Raw genomic sequence first — 18504 nt, 5'->3', positions numbered from 1 at the left:
TGACACGGTCATCAGTGTAGAAAATCCAGAAAAACTGATAAAATAACTTCTGGGACTAATAATCAATAATAGCGAGGTTGCAGGATACAGGGTAATGTACAAAAGCCAATCATTTTCCTGTGTACTAGCAATGACCAAGTGGAATTTGAAATCAAATGCACGATACCATTTACCTTAGCATGCCCTCAAAACGAACTACTTGGGTTATAAATTTAACAAAGTATTTATGCATCTATATGAGGAACACTACAAAACCCTGAAGAATGATTAAAGAACTAAACAAATGAAGAGACATTCTGTGGCCATGGATAGGAGGACTCAATGTTGCAAGATGTCATTTCTTCTGAAATTGATCCATAGATTAAATGCAATCCCAATCAAATTCCTAGCGAGTTATTTTATGGTGATTGACAAACTAATCCTAAAGTCTGAATGGAGAAGTAAGAGATCCAGAGTAACCAACACCATATGGAAAGAGAAGAAAAAGCCGGTGGACTGACACTACCTGATTTCAAGATTAGTAAATTACTAAAGCTACAGTAATCAAAACAGTGTGGTATTGGTGTCTTTGACAAAGGAGCAAAAGCAATACAATGGAGAAAAGACAATCTTCTCAACAAATGATCCTAGAATAACTAGACATCCACCTGAGGAAAATGAATCTAGATACAGATGTTATCTGCCTTCACAAAAATCTTCACACAAATTAAATCAAAATCGTTCCTGGAGTTATGAATGCACATGTAAAACACAAACCTCTAAAACTCATAGAAAATAATATAACAGAAAACTTGGGTGTGCGGATAACTTTGCAGATACGACGCCAAAGACACGGTACATGAAAGAAAGAATTGACAACTGGACTTCTTTAAGGTTAAAAACTTGTGAAAGACTTGTGAAAGACAATGTTAAGAGAATGAGAACATAAGCCACAGAAGGTTAAAAACTTGTGAAAGACCTGTGAAAGACAGTGTTAAGAGAATGAGAACATAAGCCACAGAGTGGGAAAAAACTTTTGTAAAAAAAAAAAAAAAGGCACGTCTGGTAAAGGACCATTATCCAAAATATACTAAGTACTCTTAAAACTTGGCAACTAGAACACAAACAACCCAATTAAAAAACGGACTAAAAGCCTGAACAGACACCTCATCAAAGAAGGTCAAGGATGGCAAATAAGCGTATGAAAGATACGTCATCTGTACCAGGGGAATGCAAATTAAAGCAACCACAGGTTACCACCATATACCTAGCAGAACAGCCAACATCTGGAACGCTAACAACACCAAATGCTGGGGAGGACACGCAGCAACAGAACTTTTGTTCGTTGCTGGTGGGACTGCAAAGGTACGGCCATTTTGGAAGATAGTTTGGTGGTTTCTTACAAAACACACTCTTGCCGTATGATACAGTAATTGTGCTCCTTGGTATTTTACCCAGAGTTGAAAACTTATGTCCATATAAAAAACCTGCACATGGATGTTTAGAGCAACTTTATTCATAATTGCCAAAATCCGGAGGCAACTAAGACTTCTGTAGACACATGGATATATACACTGTGGTACGTGTAGGCGATGAAATATTTTTCAGCCCTAAAAGGTAATGAGCAATCAAGCTAGGAAAAGACGGGGAAGAACCTGAAATGCATATTACTAAGTGAAAGAATCCAATCTGAAAAGGCTGCAAATTGCATGCTTTCAATTATACGACATTCTATTATGTAGGGAGACAGTACAAAGATCAGCAGTTGCCAGGGGCCAAGGGCCAGGGAGGCGCGAACGGTAGGAGCCCAGGGGATTTTTTGGGTTCTGAAAATATGTTAGACTACTTCAATGATGAATACATGTTGTACATTTGTCTAGATTCATGGAACGTACATCAAGACTGAACCCTAATGTAATGTAAACTATAAACTTTGGCTGATTATGATGTGTCAAGGTGGTTGTAACAAATGTACCACTCTGGCTGGGGGTGTCAATCATGGGAGAAGCTATGGATGTGTGGCTGCAGGGACTATATGGTATTATCTCTTTCCTTCCTCCCAGGTTTGCTGTGATGCTAGAACTTCTCTAAAGCAAACAAAAAGAAAAACAAAAGAACAGCAACAATGACAACAAAAACCAACCTCCTCTTAAAAAAAAGAAAAAAAAAACAGCCCATTTGAAGAACATATAAATAAAACAAAGATAAATTAGAAAGACATGTTCATCATAAAGAGCTTATATGGGTGTATAAGAAAAATAAATACTCTCTTTCTGAGGGCGAAAGACATGAGCTCATCAGGTTAGAAATGCAAATTTCAAAGTGTTGTGCCAGCTTTTGCCTACCAAACTGACAAAGACTCTTTAGTGGTTTTTGTTGTTGTGGTTAAAGCCACAACAGAATTCTCAATGGTGGCAAGAAACAGGGGCTTTCAGGGGCACCTGGGTGGTTCAGTCGGCTAAGCATCCGACTTCAGCTCAGGTCATGATCTCACGGCTCATGAGTTCAAACCCGGCGTCGGGCTCTGTGCTGACGGCTCAGACCCTGGAGCCTGCTTCAGATTCTGTGTCTCCTTCTCCCTCTCTGCCCCTCCTCTGCCCCTGCTCACTCTCCCTCTCTCTCTCTCAAAAATAAATAAGCATTAAAAAAATTAAAGAAAAAGAAACAGAGGCTTTCATTTAGTACTGGAACAATTGTAAACTGATATCATATTTTGGAGAAGTTTTTGTACCCCTGTTTTCCTTCCATCACTTTCTGCAAAAAACTTATCCTCAAACATTCAGAGACATTCTATTTTAAGGACAAGACAGAGGAGGACAAGAGGTACGATTCAGTGCTGTGGTCTTTCCCATCCTCCCTTGAAAAATAGGAAGTGCTTAGTCAATGAAACCCACGTAGAAGTACATCTGTCTCTTCTCTAGAACAAAATTGGGATAATACAGAAATTTCTTTCCCAGATTATTTTATCTTGGCAAATGGCACTGAGTTCCTCAAGGATGCTCTAAAATCTTCCTGCCTCTGTGCTCTTGGTTCATAACACTCCTGGGGTTCTGGCATAACCCACTGACAGGGATGAAAAGAAAATATGCTCTGTTTAATTTGATAGGGACATTAGCATTTTATAGGGAGAAGACTCACACCGCATATATTTGACTTTGAACGTCTGTAAACTCCCTTGAACTTTTCACTAATGCCACAAGGCACAGGGTGGAAACTGTCAATGTAAGAGCCATTTGGTGACTTTGGCTAGTCAGACACACTTGGGACTCCCAGAGAGAGGAATGTTCTCGTGGGACAGACAGCCATGTGGGTGTGACAAAGACCATTAGCATACTGTGCCTATATCCCAGCCTGATGTAGACTAACAGTGTGGGGGCCCTAATCATACCTGCCCAAAGGCCCATTTTAAATGCCACGGATTATTGTTATTATTTTTTAATTATATGAAATTTATTGTCAAATTGGTTTCCATACAACACCCAGTGCTCATCCCAAAAGATGTCCTCTTCAATACCCATCACCCACCCTCCCCTCTCTCCCACCCCCCCATCAGCCCTCAGTTTGTTCTCAGTCTTTAAGAGTCTCTTATGCTTTGGCTCTCTCCCACTCTAACCTCTTTTTTTTTTTTTTCTTCCCCTCCCCCATGGGTTCCTGTTAAGTTTCTCAGGATCCACATAAGAGTGAAAACATATGGTATCCGTCTTTCTCAGTATGGCTTGTTTCACTTAGCATCACACTCTCCAGTTCCATCCACGTTGCTACAAAGGGCCATATTTCATTCTTTCTCATTGCCACGTAGTACTCCATTGTGCCACGGATTATTATTCATTAAACATGAGAATTCCCCACAGCAACCTAATACCCAGCTTTGGAATGGAAGCAAATTTAGGAATTTGGACTTTTCAGAACAGAAAGCCCGTTGTCTCATATCCGTTGTCTCATCCAGATTTTCTTTTCCTTGCAATTCTTGAACTGTAATCTTTCTTTATTTTGTTCTTACATCAGTCTTTGATGGTGAGATTTCTAATTTTCTTATGTATTTATTTTTGACATAGAGAGAGAGAGACAGAGGGTGAGCAGGGGAGGGGCAGAGAGAGGGAGACACAGAGTCCGAAGCAGGCTCCAGGCTCTGAGCCGTCAGCACAGAGCCCGATGCGGGACTCGAACCCACGAACCGTGAGATCATGATCTGAGCCAAAGTCGGACACTTAACAGACTGAGCCACCCAGGCACCCCTGAAATTTCTAAATCAGGGAGAAAGGTGGAAATACTGTCAGGAAAAATTTCTTTCTTCAAAGCATTGATAGTGCTTTCCTCATATAGTATATTTATAAGTAACATATAAATGCCATAGTTTGATCTTAACTACTATCTTTCCTGTGAGGATATGCATGTGCTTCATTAACAATAACTAAGCTTCATGAGACACATATATATTATGCTCACTTGAGAGGTAGACAAACAGACATTCTAGTAGAACAGACCTCAGCCTGGCCAGCATCTAAACTAGAGGGCAGATACTCTGTGCTGAGTGCAAAGACAAGTCTCACACGTAGGAAGCGAACCAACTTCCTTTCAATTAGTGTCTCTACTTTCAGGGAGCAAAAGAATGTCCTGGGAAAATTTGAGAGGAATTAAACAAAAAGGATGGAAGCATTTTAGGAAGTGGCTTATGGGTCTCTTGGGAAAACAAAGTTTTTAAAAGTTCAAGCTGTAAAATAGCAGACAAAGGCATGTATTAAATGTTAAGAGGAAATTCCATAAACATTTTTCTTGTTCGGTATCTGTGACACTAACACCCTGCCATCTTCTGTCTACACCCCTTTGAAAGGAGGTGGGGGGCTGGGGAAAGCAGCAGGCAGGAATCAGAGATATTTTCTTGAATACTCAGAAGAAAAAGGCTATTCCGAAGCCAAGTATCTAATAATCTCTGCTTTGCTTAGAAATGAGAGAGCAATTTTTCCAAAAGCCACTTTGCTGATAAACCCACTCTTTGTTTCTTTTTAAAATGCATGATTAAAAATCTTCCTTAAATGACAGTCTATCAGGAATGTTGAAGTATTTTGGAATATCTAAATGCTTCCAGCTGCTATCTTAATTTAAAAATATTTCTTAAAGGGGATTTCCAGCCTTTTGGCAGCAACAAAATAGAATTTATGGGTTTTTTCTTTTTTTTTTTCTTGTTTCTATTATTGGATTTCACAGTGCATCATGTGATTTACTTTGGAGCGACAAGAAAATGCATTCATTTAGAAATTTATATTACTTCTCAATTACTCAAAGTATATTTTTACATTGGAGTTGTTCAAGTGAGTGGAGAATGATACGTAAGTACGACGTCCCCCTACAGAAACTGGAAATCCGGGACTAGAAGGATTCCATTTTGTCGAGAGATGTCATGTGTAGAAATAGAGATTTAACTTAGATTTTTAAAAATCAAATGTCTTGGCCTGAGCCCATAGGATCTCTAAGATTTAATTCTTTTTTTCAAAGTTTATTTAATTTGAAAGAGAGAGGAAGGTATGAGCCGGAAAGGGGCGGGGAGGGGGGAGAGAGAGAGAAAATCCCAGTGCTCCATGCTCTCGGTGCAGAGCCAAACTTGGGGCTTGATCCATGGTGAGGGCATAACCCGAGCTGAAATCAAGAATCAGAGGCTTAATCGGCTGAGCCACCCAGGTGGCCCCCAGCCGCACTTCCTTGAGAGAGAATCTGCAAAATCTATGACTCTGAGCTCTTCCTCCTGCTCTAAGCTACCTGCACAAGGGTTGAATGAATACGAGGCACAAAGGACAGTTTAGATAGTCTCTCTCTCGATTTTGGAATAAGGCCATTGGGAGAATGAATTAGTAATCAGTGGAGAACCAAGGTGGAAAATTATGTAGTCCCTCTTATGAAGGCTGCATTTTGGGTTGGTTTTGATGGGCGAGTAAGTCAGTCCATGTAAAAGGAAATGTCCCAGGAGACCTGGAAATAAGAGGCACTGCAACCAGAGAGACAGAGAAACTGACAGATACTGCTCCCAAGATGTTCCTCAGTGTGTATTATGTTCCAATGATGGTGTTCCCAGCTGGGCAAGGGTTGGGTATGTGGGAGGCTAATAAAGCTCCCAAAGATATGTCCAAGACCTAATTCCTGGAATTAGGTATGTATATGCTACCTTATTTGGAAAAAGTGGCTTTATGGATTTGATGAGAATCTCGAGATGGAGAGATCATCATGGGTTATCTGGATGGATCCTAAGTGCCAATATAAGCATGCTTCTGAGATTGCTACAGAGGGAAATTTGACACACAGGGAAGGGAATGAGGTATGAAGGCAGAGATTAGAGTGATGTGGCCATGAGTCCAAAAAATGCTGACAGCCACAGAAGGAGGAAGCCTCAAGGAACAAATTCTCTCCTAGGGTCTCTGGTGGAAGTGTGGCTCTGCTGACAGCTTGATTATGCCTCTGAAACTATTTCAGATGTCTAGCCTCCCGAACTTTGAGGGAATAGATTTCTGATGGTTTAAGCCACTAGGCTTGTGATAATATACAGGGTTTTTCTTAGCATGAAATAAAATATACTTTCTGTTTCCAGGTAGTTCAAAATCAAATAGATGATAAAATCAAGTACTTAATTCACTAAAAAAAAAAAAAAAAAAAAAAGGATTTTTTCATGTTTATTTATTTTTGAGAGAAAGAGGAACAGAGTGTGAACAAGGGAGGGGCAGAGAGAGAGAGGGAGACACAGAATCCGAAGCAGGCTCCAGGCTGTGAACTGTCAGCACAGAGCCTGACGCGGGGATCGAACTCACGAACCGTGAGATCATGACCTGAGCTAAAGTTGGCCCCTTAACCAACTGAGCCACCCAGGTGCCCCCCCTTTTGAAATAAATCCTTATTAAAGAGATTGGTTAAACAAATGGCAAGAACTAACAGCAGAATGAACATATACTTTCTTCTAGTGAGTTCTAAGATATTGTGGCAATGATGGCATTAGAACTGGGCCAAGTCAATTAGTCTAAACTAAGAATATTTTAAAATTTCATGTGACAAGGCTTATTAGTACATGATTAATACATTATATCTTACTCCCTCTTCATGTTAAAAATATTTTATGAAAGACAGATATTGAAATCAAAGTGCTGTATCCCTTAGAAGGTGGCAGGCCTGGAACAATGATCAGTGTGTCCAGTGACAAAGGTATTTCTGTCAAACCTCTCCAATTATATAAGGCAAAGCAAATATATTCCAAAATTTACAGAACACATCAAAAGTCAGATCTTTTTTTTAAAAAAAATATTTTAGCCTTACCCTCATTTGTTTTTCCCCCAAGGTGTGAAAATGCACCTTTGACATTATGAACACCTGAACTTGACTTTTCCCACCCCATGTATATTTTGGGTTATCTCAGTTTTTCCTGTGGCTGATCAATTGCTTCTTGTTGACAGGAAAGGAGAGAAAGCTATATATTGAGAAGTAAAATCAAATGCACCTGGCCAACATCAGTGGGGGAGGGATAGTGTTCTAATTCATAATAAATTAGAATACATTACTTTCTAATCTCAAAGCTGAGAAACTCCTGTTTTGTTGGAACGTTGAGAGTGGACATTCTGTAAGAGGCGAGCTCACAGAGGCTATAGCCGTGGATCTTTTCCCACCTGCTACCTTCCAGGACTGCTCTGTGTTCCTATCTGTCAGCTATATCCCTACTATATTAAGCTGATGCTTCCCAGAAAGGAATTTAGTAAGTACTATGCTTAGATTAAAAAGTGCCAACGTAACATTATACGTGGAAATTCCCAACAATTTTGAGACAAGTTTGGGTTGCATGAGATAAAAAAAATGTATGACCCAATTCCACAGAAACTATCCTACACAAGAAAAAATAAATACCACCATTGCAAAATAAAGTATATTAGTTCTGGTAGACATTGTAATGCTTACCAATATCCAGTTCTCTCTTCTTCCTGGGCCTCAGAGAGATCACCCTTGCCAGAACCCATGCCATTAAGGGGGGCCATTGACTAGTTCTTTCCCTGAAATGTAAGCAGAAAAGCCTCTGTGTGCTTTTCTACTGTTTCTACTGTCCTCTGAAAGGAGTTCTGAAACGACATTCTGATTGTGAGTTTCCATCAGCTGGAGACTTCACGGAGTAGAGCAAAGTACTCTTGCACCGAACATTCAGAATTAAAAAAGAAATAAGTCTCCATTGTTTTAAGACAGTTAGATATCAGAGTTAATTTGTTGCTGTAGTATAACCTGCAATTTATCCTGACTACCATGCTGGTCTACCAAATAAGGAAATAGACAAATAAAAATTTGTGTTTAGAAAAAACTGGAGAGAATTTTGCTTGACTTAAAATAGTATAAATTTATTTCCAGGCCTAATGACACCTATGTTGTTTCATTAGCTTTCAGTAATGTTTTGTATGAAGAAGAGGGGAAATTGTTGAAACCAGTTATTGAGGCTTGTCTTTGCCCCTCCCCCCAATCTTATTTTAAGACATGGAAAATCCCTCTGGGTTCTCTGCTAAGGGATCTGGCACCATGTGTAGATTTTCTACTTGCCTACAAGTCACAATTTTATCTTGGGAGTAAGAATAATTAATCAGCGTAAAGATGTTTGTGTGTACGTGTGTGTAACGGTGAACCAATTCCATGCTCATGCTCCCATTATAGTTGACAAACACTAAGTATTACTCCTCCATCTCCAACTGTTATTTCTGTGTGTTTTAGGTTAAGAGAGTTAGTTACTTTAAGGAGTAAGTTTTAATAGTTAAACATGTAAAATGCAGAAGACATTTAGGTAGTCACCATTAATACCCCAAAACTGTAAAAACCCCCTAAAAATCAATAAAAAATGACAACCCAATAGAAAAATAGGCAAAGCCCGTGAACAAGCAATTCACAAAAGAAGAAGCCAAGATGCTCATTACACATGTAACAGGGTGCTTAATTTCTTTAGTAGTCAGTAGAATGCAACAGGGAAGTACTATTTTGTAGCTATAAAATTAGACATAGTTATAAAATTTGATAACACTTAACATGTGGGTAAAAGTGAATTCTAATACATTGTTACTGGAAGTCAACACTGGCACAAACAATTTGAAGAATAATTTGGGATTATTTGGTGTTATGGGTTGAATTGTACCCTACCCCCCCCCCCCCCCCCGACATGCACACCTGCAAAGATATATTGAAGTCTTTACCCCTGGTAGCTTAGAATGTGACCTTATTTGGAAATAAGGTCATTATAGGTGTAATTATTTAAATGTCATACTTGAGTAAGGTGGGCCCCAAGTCCAACGTGACCAATGTCCTTATAAGAAGACATCCATGTGAAAACACAGAGAGAATACTGTGAATATGGAGGCAGAGGTTGAGGTTGAAATGCTGTTACAAACTAAGGAATGTCTGGGGCAAGAAATGTTGAGAGCATGGCTCTGCCAACACCTTGATTTTGGATTGCTAGCCTTCTAGAACTAAGACAGTGCATTTCTGTTGCTTTAAGCCACCCAGTCTCAGGTACTTTGATATGGCAGCTACAGGAAAGTGTATATACACATGTAGTAAAGCTGAATATATGCCTACGAATGATCCACAATTCTACTCTCCCTAGAGAGATTCTCCCCCATTCACACAAAGAACCTCGTGTTTGAACTGAGTTCTCCCTAAAGTGTTCTAGAGACCTCAGTGATAGATGTTTACATGTAAGTACAGAAAGATGGGGATGGGAAGTGGTAAGCTAATGTGGTTCTTGGCCCCTCACCCTGGCTTCAACCAGAGTTATTTGTTTTTATGTCTGCTTAAGATTTCTCTTGAAGAAAGGGTTCCATGACTAAAAATAGGCTTGGGAACAACTGGAATAAGAAAATATTCTTTTCCAAAATGATGACATGTCCTTTCTAAGGTCCTTTGATCTAATTTAAAACTTTTTCATTTTGCACCTGCTTTTTCTGTGTTACTGCTTTTATCTATGTACCATGTATATGATGTTCTTATTTCAGTGAAACCTTTTCCCCCTTCTGGTATTTTTAGTCTCATAGAGATGTAGTTTTATTCCTGACAGTGTTTGTCGTACTAGTGTATCTGTGGTATTAACCAAGATTGTATTAGTTACTTTTTGGTTAACTATTTTAACTGGTTTGTTAATAATTATACCCAAGTTAGATGGCATGAGGCATAGATCGGAATTCATTCATTTATTTATTTATTTATTTATTTATTAATTATTTGTATTTTTTTGTTTACATCAAGTTAGATAACATACAGTGTAGTCTTGTCTTCACGAGTAGAAGCCAGTGATTCTTCTCTTACATATGCCACCCAGTGCTCATCCCAACACATGCCCTCTTTAGTGCCCATCACCTGTTGAACCCATCCCCCCATTCCCCTTCCAGCAACCCTCAGTTTGTTCTCTGTTTTTATTTTTTATATATAGATATCCGGTTGTCCCAACATGATTTTTTTTTTAAAAGATTGTCTTTTTTCCACTAACTTGCCTATGTACCTTTATTGAAAATCAAATAAGTCATGGAGATTAAAGGTACAGCACAGGGAATAGAGTCAATAATAATGTTTTAAACTTGAATGGTGACAGGTAATGACTATATTTACCATGATGAGCACTGAGCAATGTATAGAGTTGTCAAATCAATATGTTGCACACCTGAAACTAATATCACATTATATGTCAATTATACTTCGATAATTTAAAAAAAGTAACAAATATAATGGATTAAAAAAGGAAAGAAAATAAGACTATCAATTGACCATACAGGAATGAGTCTGCTTCTGGACTTTTTGTTCTGTTCTATTGATACATTTGTCTATCATTAGACCAATACTACACTCTTTTGACTACCATAGTTGTAGCATAACTCTTGGCCTCAGGCAGGACTCTGACGTTGTTTTTCTTACCGAGTTCTTTTGGCTATTCTAGGGCCTTAGAATTTCCATATGACTCAAAAATGAATCTGAAATGGATTGCAGACCTAAATGCAAAACTTAAAGCTATGTAACTTGTAAAATAAAACCCATGAGAAAATTTTTGTGACCTTGGGGTTAGGTAAAGTATTTTTAGAGGGAATTGGGTGGCTGAGTTGGTTGAGTGTCCTACTCTTGATTTCTGCTCAGGTCGTGATGTAACGATTGTAGGATCAAACCCTATGTCAGGCTCTAGGACATTGGGTGTGGAGCCTGCTTGGGATTCTCTCTCTTCCTGTCCCTCTGCCCTCCCCCACTTGCATGAATGCTCTCTCTCTCTCTAAAAAAAAAAAAAAAACAAAAAAAACCTGAAACTTAATAAAAATTAAAAAATAGAGGTTTTTAGATAGGATACTAGAAACATGATTCACAAAAGGAAGCATTAATAAATTAGATTTTGTAAAATTAAGGACTTCTGCTCTTCAGAAGACACTGGCAAGAGAATGAAAAGACACAAATAAGGAGAAAATATTTGCAAATCACACATCTGTGAAGGACTTGAGCTACAGAAAGAATTCTCAAAACTCAATAATAAGAAAGCAAACAATCTAATTTTAAAAATGGGAAATGATTTGAAACAAAGAAAAACACACACTTCATCAAAGAAGATACAAGAGTGGCAATAACCACATAAAAAGATGTTCGGTACTTTTTGGGAAACACAAATTAAAACAGTAAGGACATACTAAATAGTACAGCAAGAATATAAAATGGTACAACCACTTTGGAAAATAATTTGGTAATTTCTTATAAAGTTACACATTCACAACCATGTGATCTGTTCCATTCCTAGGTGTTTATCCAAAGAGAAATAAAAGATGTTTATACAATAACACATGAACATGCAAATGTTTCATAGTGAATTTATTTGTAAACCAGAAAAAACCCAAATGCCATCAACAGGTGAGTGGATAAACAAATTGTGGTACATCCAAAGAATGCAATATACTAGTAAGCAATAAACAGGAATGACCTATTCATACCTGCACCAATGGGGAGGACTTGTCTTCTAGCTTTTCTCTTGACAATACTTTCCCCTTCCTGTGCTTCAGCAAAATTGTAGGTCTTTCATTTCCTCAAGCATCACCAACTCCCTTCCCATTTCTTTATGTCATTGTTTTTGTCTAGAACACACTACCTCCTTTTTAGTTAGATAAATCATATGCATCATTAAGCTTCCAGTTTATACTTTTGTTCCCCTGAGACCCTTCCTCTGACCGTGGAAGTTCTTGTTATGTGTTCCTGTGTGCTGCTTCTATCAGAATAGCATTTAGAGTGTAACCTGGTCTAGAAAGGTATAGATTGTGTTATCAGGCAGACCTCTCTCAAAATCTCAAATCTGTGCTTTCTTAGCTGTGTGACTTGGGATAAGCTGCATCAGGCTAAGCCTTAGTTTTCTTCCATTGTAAAGTGATCCTACTGTTTTATGAAAGTTACAGTAGGCAATGTTTATAAAGTGTTTAGCGTGGTGCATGATTTTTTTTTAAATGTGTCCATGATAGCTGTTATTTTACTAATTTTTCTTCCTGGTCTAATTATCATTCTCCACCCTAACACTTAAGTTTTGTTAGACAAGAACTATCCTTACGAATGGCTGTATCCCCCAAATTTAGTAAAATGCTGGCAAATAATAGGTGCATGAATGAAAGAAGGGCAACTTAAGCTCTTAATTTCCCACTAGGAAAGAGCTCTTGTAGTCCCCAGGCTACCACAAGAAAGAGAAGCAGCCTGTGTCAGGGCAGCCGGCTCCCAAACTACAGCTAATTGGCTCAGGGATTGGTTGCCCCCCTGACTGGGCCAATGAGTTTGTGTATTGAGACTTAACACTTTGGCTCGAGAGACAGTTGGTCAAATCTTTCTCTGTGTGGTTGAGGCTATAAAATGTAAACCTTGGGAGTTCTCACTGAGCGTATTTTTGCTACGTTGTGGGGGAAAAGCCTACACTGGAAAAAATAAGATGGCTGTTACAAGCTGTTACAAGAAGAAATGAGACTGTCAGGAATAGGGATCACAGGAGTAGCAGAGGTTGTGCAGTTGGGCAAGGGAAGGCTAGTGAGATTAGGTAGTGATTTTTATTATTCCCTAGTTTCAGTGATTTTACCTCATGTTTGGGGGGTCTGAGGACGTTGGGGCTACTTGACATTGTTGCCACATATACAGAGATTGCTCTTAGATGTGGATTTATAGTTTCCTAAGTCCTATAACCAATGTTACTGCTTGTTGAGGAAAACAGATGCTGCCACTCATCGATGTTTAACACTTTGAGTTTTCCTGCTTTAAAGTGTATCTATTAATTCTGGAGCCCAACACGGGGCTCAGTCTCACAAACTTTAAAATCATGGCCTGAGCCTAAATCGAGAGTCCGATACTGAACCAACTGAGCCGCTCGGGTGCCACTTGAGTTTTCCTGATTTAAAACCTTGTTCATACGACGAGTGAAAAAGGTATTTCAGAGCCCTGGGGTATTGATAGGGTAAAAGTCTTAACAAGCTACTGTCCACATCTCATAATCGAGGACACAGACACTCTTTTTTTGGTGTTTTAAATACACTGCAGTTAACCATAGAGGGTGAGATAAGCTCAAGTAAAGAAACTTTGAATTTTATTTCATAAACTCAAATGCAGAGCATACCTGTTTTGGAAGACCAATAATAAAGTGAGCATGTTTTCAATTCAAGGTTAGCGGGATTAAGGAAACTACAAACTGGTTAGGAAAATCCTCTAGGAAGTTCAGGCCTCTCGCATGGGGATCTGATCCAGCCACTAGGATGGGACCTTGATTCTGTTTATCCTTCGGTTTTATGTATTTTGAAAGTCTCCAGGCACCTAGTGCAAACCTTTGAAGGCTCCCTTGTCCCCAGGCTTATCAACTCCTGCAAATAGATGCCTGAGGGCCGTCGTCCTAACCAGTCAGCAGTCAGCCAGGCTCCACATCTCAGAGCCACTCGAGCTCAGCTGGGAACAACCTGCCATATTCAGAATAGAATGATATGGCTTCTGAGAAGATTATTTTTGCTGTTATTCGGGATAAATTCACATATGTTGTTCTCAAAATACTCCTACAGGCACACATCCATGAAAGATGACTTTTCATGTCATGAAAAGTAGGAAACATCATATATCAGGTGCTATTTTTTGTTTCCCTTTGGGGGAAATGTGGCATGAAGAATTCAGAATAATAGGCTAAAATTATCATCTAAAAATTCTGAATCTCTCATTCACAAACTTCCTCATATTTTTCTTTCCCCACCTTTCCCCCAAGGGTCTCTGCTTTCTCCATCTCTCTTAAAGATGAAAGTCTGATGTTACAAATAATGACAGAAGGAAATGGGAACTCATTGCCAAGAGAAGAGATAGAGTGCAAACAGATCTTTATTCAGACAAAGTCCTTTTTAAAGAAAAATCGGTGCCAGGTAAGTCTTGTGGAATTCTGTATTAACGTTCCACCTTTAGAATCCTTGACTGGTATCTCATATTAGAGTATAATTCAAGTAAACTTAATAATATGAATACATAGTAGGATAGGGAATGGGATTTTTCTACTATTTTAGAATTTCAGCTAAATCTCAAATTTAGGTTCATAGATGGTAATATGTCCATATTCTAGAATTACTAGCTGCTAGATCCATGCATCCAGGACTTATTAACAAGAACTGGTCCACGGACAATTGTTTACTTCCAGAAATCCAAAAGGAGAGTTCCTTGAAAGGAACGTTCCTTAGAAGAAAAGAGAGCTTTGGTTTTTCTCTTTTCCTTGACAGGGTAGGGAATGGAAAAGGCTGTTTACCTGATCCCTATTCCCATTCAGGCCAAACTCAGGGAAGCTCTGAGGGAGTCAAATGTAGAAAATGCAGGTGCTGGTAAAATGTAGAATCTGACTTCTCCGTGCCAGATGGGAAGGAATGAACTTTAGCTACTCATAGTCCAGTCTTTGTGAAGCCACTGGGTGAGAGAATTCTTGCAAGAGAACCCGATGTGTGTCTGTAGGAAGTTGGGAACATGGTTTAAATTGGTACCTGCTTTTATCTAGAGAGGGGGTAGCTGGCTCACATGGATACATAGGAAAAGAGAGGGACTCATAGTAAACTGCAGATCCCCATCTGGTGTGGCAAAGATGCTGTGGACGTCCAAGCCATCTAGAGGGTCCTGCCTGCAGGTCCCTAGTCCTAAGTGTCCAGGGATATACACAAGCTGAGAAAGTGTTTGAAGAGGCCAGCCAGTGAGGGCATCATCCCCAAGCCCACCCAGTGTTCCATTATCCCAGCATTAATATTATGACCTTTGCCTATACCTGTATTCCCCCCATCCTCTGCCCTGATGAAAGCAGGTGAAAAATGAACATAGAAAAAGACCCTGGCCTTGAATGAAATTGGAGAAGACTGGGCGTTTTAATACACGAATGTGGGAATATCTGTAAGGTGTGGAGAAGGGGGCAACCCACGGAGCTCTGAAGGCAGGGATGTCTTCACCTTTTGAACTCACAGACAAGAAAGCCGCCTGTTCACCCGGCATCTGTATTCTCTAGTTGTCTGTTCATATGGCGCTGCACCCAAACGCCCAGAGGAACAACGACCGTCTGAGAACACGAGGAGCTGCCAGTCTTTATTTCCATCTGTTCTGGGATAAACATCTGTCCCACACTTCTGGCAGGCTGGTCGGTGTGGCTTCTCTGTTTCCAGTTGGCCTCTTGTCGCGGTGACTGAACTTTTGGCGTGTTTCGCGCATGCGCCCTTAGAGTGTGTCTTAGAGTGGCAGTGTCTTTTGTTTGTGCCTCAGGAACCCACACTGTGTGCGTCATTCCCACAGTTTTACACATGGTTCCTCTTCACAAATTGAAAAATTGCACAATCTTCTGGTCTGAGGTGGAAGAAAGCCGCGGTTCTATAACTGAGGCTGGAAGGCAGCCATGTTATTTTACTGTGGCCTCAGACCTCATTTTTAAGGCAGAAAAAAACAAAACCAAAACCCAACTCATCCTTTTGGATTATTTATCTTTTTATTTTCTGTCTTGCTCTCTGGAATGTAAGCTCCATAAGGGTATTATCCCATCACCTAGAAAGTAGATATCTGTAAGCTTCTGAAGTGAATGAATAAAATCTCTTCATGGTAAACACAGTCATGATCACACACACAATCACGGATATCATTTACTGAATACCTGTTAGCACCCAGGCACTGTGCTAGGCACTGCATATGCAGGGAGAGACTACTTAAAGTTTATTTGTTTATTTAGAGAGTGCGTGAATGAGACGGGGGCAGAGAGAGACTCCCAAGCAGGGCTCGAACTCAGGCCCTGAGTAAGATCATGACCTGAGCCAAAATCAAGAGTCCAAGGCTTACCTAACTGAGCCACCCCAAGGAGGAACTACTTAATTCCCACACTCACTCTTCAATGGGGTGGGAGATTATATTACACTCTTACTTCATCTAAGAAAAGTGGGTCTTGGCAAGAGTAAGCAATTTGCCTCTGATTACCTAGCAAGGAAGGGGAATCATTGGATGATGAAAGCTAAGCTTTTCCCACAGGTCATGCTGCCATTGCATTGCAAGCCATGGCTTCTTTATTTGTCTTCCCCATTTAAAAAACAATTCCGGGGCGCCTGGGTGGCGCAGTCGGTTAAGCGTCCGACTTCAGCCAGGTCACGATCTCGCGGTCCGTGAGTTCGAGCACTGCGTCAGGCTCTGGGCTGATGGCTCGGAGCCTGGAGCCTGTTTCTGATTCTGTGTCTCCCTCTCTCTCTGCCCCTCCCCCGTTCATGCTCTGTCTCTCTCTGTCCCGAAAATAAATTACAAACAAAACAAAACAAAAAAAAACAATTCCAAGAAATCCATCAGCTTTAAGGAATTACAGGTGGAAAACTCAAGCAATGGCACAATGGCATAGAATCTGGGGCCATATGTTACATGCTAGATAGATTCTTAGCAATAAACATTCAATGAGAAAATACCAATATTCTTATTCACAATTTAACTTCTTACTTTGTGATTTAATGAGTCTCAGGGGAATCAAATATTTTGATTCTTGCTGTCATAACTAAGGATTTCACCTACATTTCCCAATGTGGCTCTTAAAGATCATGCATATAGTGACCTGATATGCACTTGCAAATTTTTTTTAATATTTAATCATTTTGGGGAGAGCCCAGTGCAGGAGGGGCAGAGAGAGGGGGGCAGGGCATCTGAAGGCGGTTAAGCGCTGACAGGCCGACAGCAAGGAGCCCAAGGTGGGGCTGGAACTCAGGAACCACAAGATCATGACCTGAGCCAAAGTCAGACCCTCAAAAACCTGAGCCACCTAGGTGCCCCAGCACTCACAAGTTTTGTCCAAGTCATCAGAAAGTTTAACAACGAGGTGGTAGAGACATAGTAAATAGCCATTGTAGTAGACTGGGGTAAGCTTAGATATTTCTTGCTGTATGCAAACCAAATGTTCAGTAAGTCCTGATTTAATGCTTTCACAAAGAATAGATACTATCTTAGACTTTCAGAAATGTGAAACACGTGGAAGGTAAAAGATAATATTTGAACGTATGAAACAAATAGGGTGTACTATTCTCCTGTATGCTTACCCTACGAAACATGCACTGCCTTGGCTTAGGAAGCGAACACCTTGCAGTTCAGTCCTATGGAAATGGCAGATTTCCCCAGTGTAAAGCACATTACGAGTACGAAACTGGAACCCTTGTGAAAGCCGAAGTTATTTTAAGAAATGAAATATTACTTCCATGTAGCCCATTTAACCAGTATCTTTTCATAAAACAATAGGTCTCTTTTTATATAAGTACTGTACTGAATAGGAAAATCTAAGGTACAGTTAACCTTTGTTTTATTCCAGAACCATTCCCTGTGCTATTTTAAGATGGTTGTTTGAAAAAGAAAAGAAAAAAAAAAGGCTTGAATATATCTCTCTGCCCTCTTATTAAGCAAAACCTGGACACAAGCAATTGAAAGACTTATGCAAAGAAGTTTCTAGTAAATTTAAAGCTAAGTAAACAGCTTTTGAAATGGATGAACTAAACGTACCAGGCAATTTTTAGGATAAAGAAAACATTCTTCATGGTATCTTTAATCATGTTACTCTTCTAGATACTTCCAAAAGTCTCTGGATGCAATGTAATAGGTTGATGACAGATAAAATGTATATTTCTATACATTTCTATACACAAGAAAAGGTAATGTTGCTAGTGAAGGATTTGGGCTATTTTCTTTGATGAAGACTTTCCTCATAATTTACTTCACTGCTTTTCCTTACTCACTTTTAAGCATTCATCCTAAATCTGAGATCATACTCAGACTGTGTGTGTGAGAAAATGTCACGTATTGTTCAAATTTTTTCCACTCAATTAGACAAAATACATAAATAACTGCAAAAATATTTGCACTTAACTGACTTAACTCAAAAACAAAGAGAAAGACAATAACAAAAATTCCCACTCAAGCCAAAACTTCCTGTGTATAGAACTCCTTTGTTTATACATTTATTTATTTATTTTCAATGTTTCTTTTTTATTTTTGAAGAAGAGAGAGAGCAGAGGGGAAAGACAGAGAGAAAGAGAG

The sequence above is a fragment of the Panthera pardus genome, unplaced genomic scaffold (assembly GCF_024362965.1).
Source record: "Panthera pardus isolate Hobbes unplaced genomic scaffold, ASM2436296v1 HiC_scaffold_20, whole genome shotgun sequence".
Taxonomy (NCBI): Eukaryota; Metazoa; Chordata; class Mammalia; order Carnivora; family Felidae; genus Panthera; species Panthera pardus.
Note: the sequence above shows the minus strand (reverse complement) of the source record.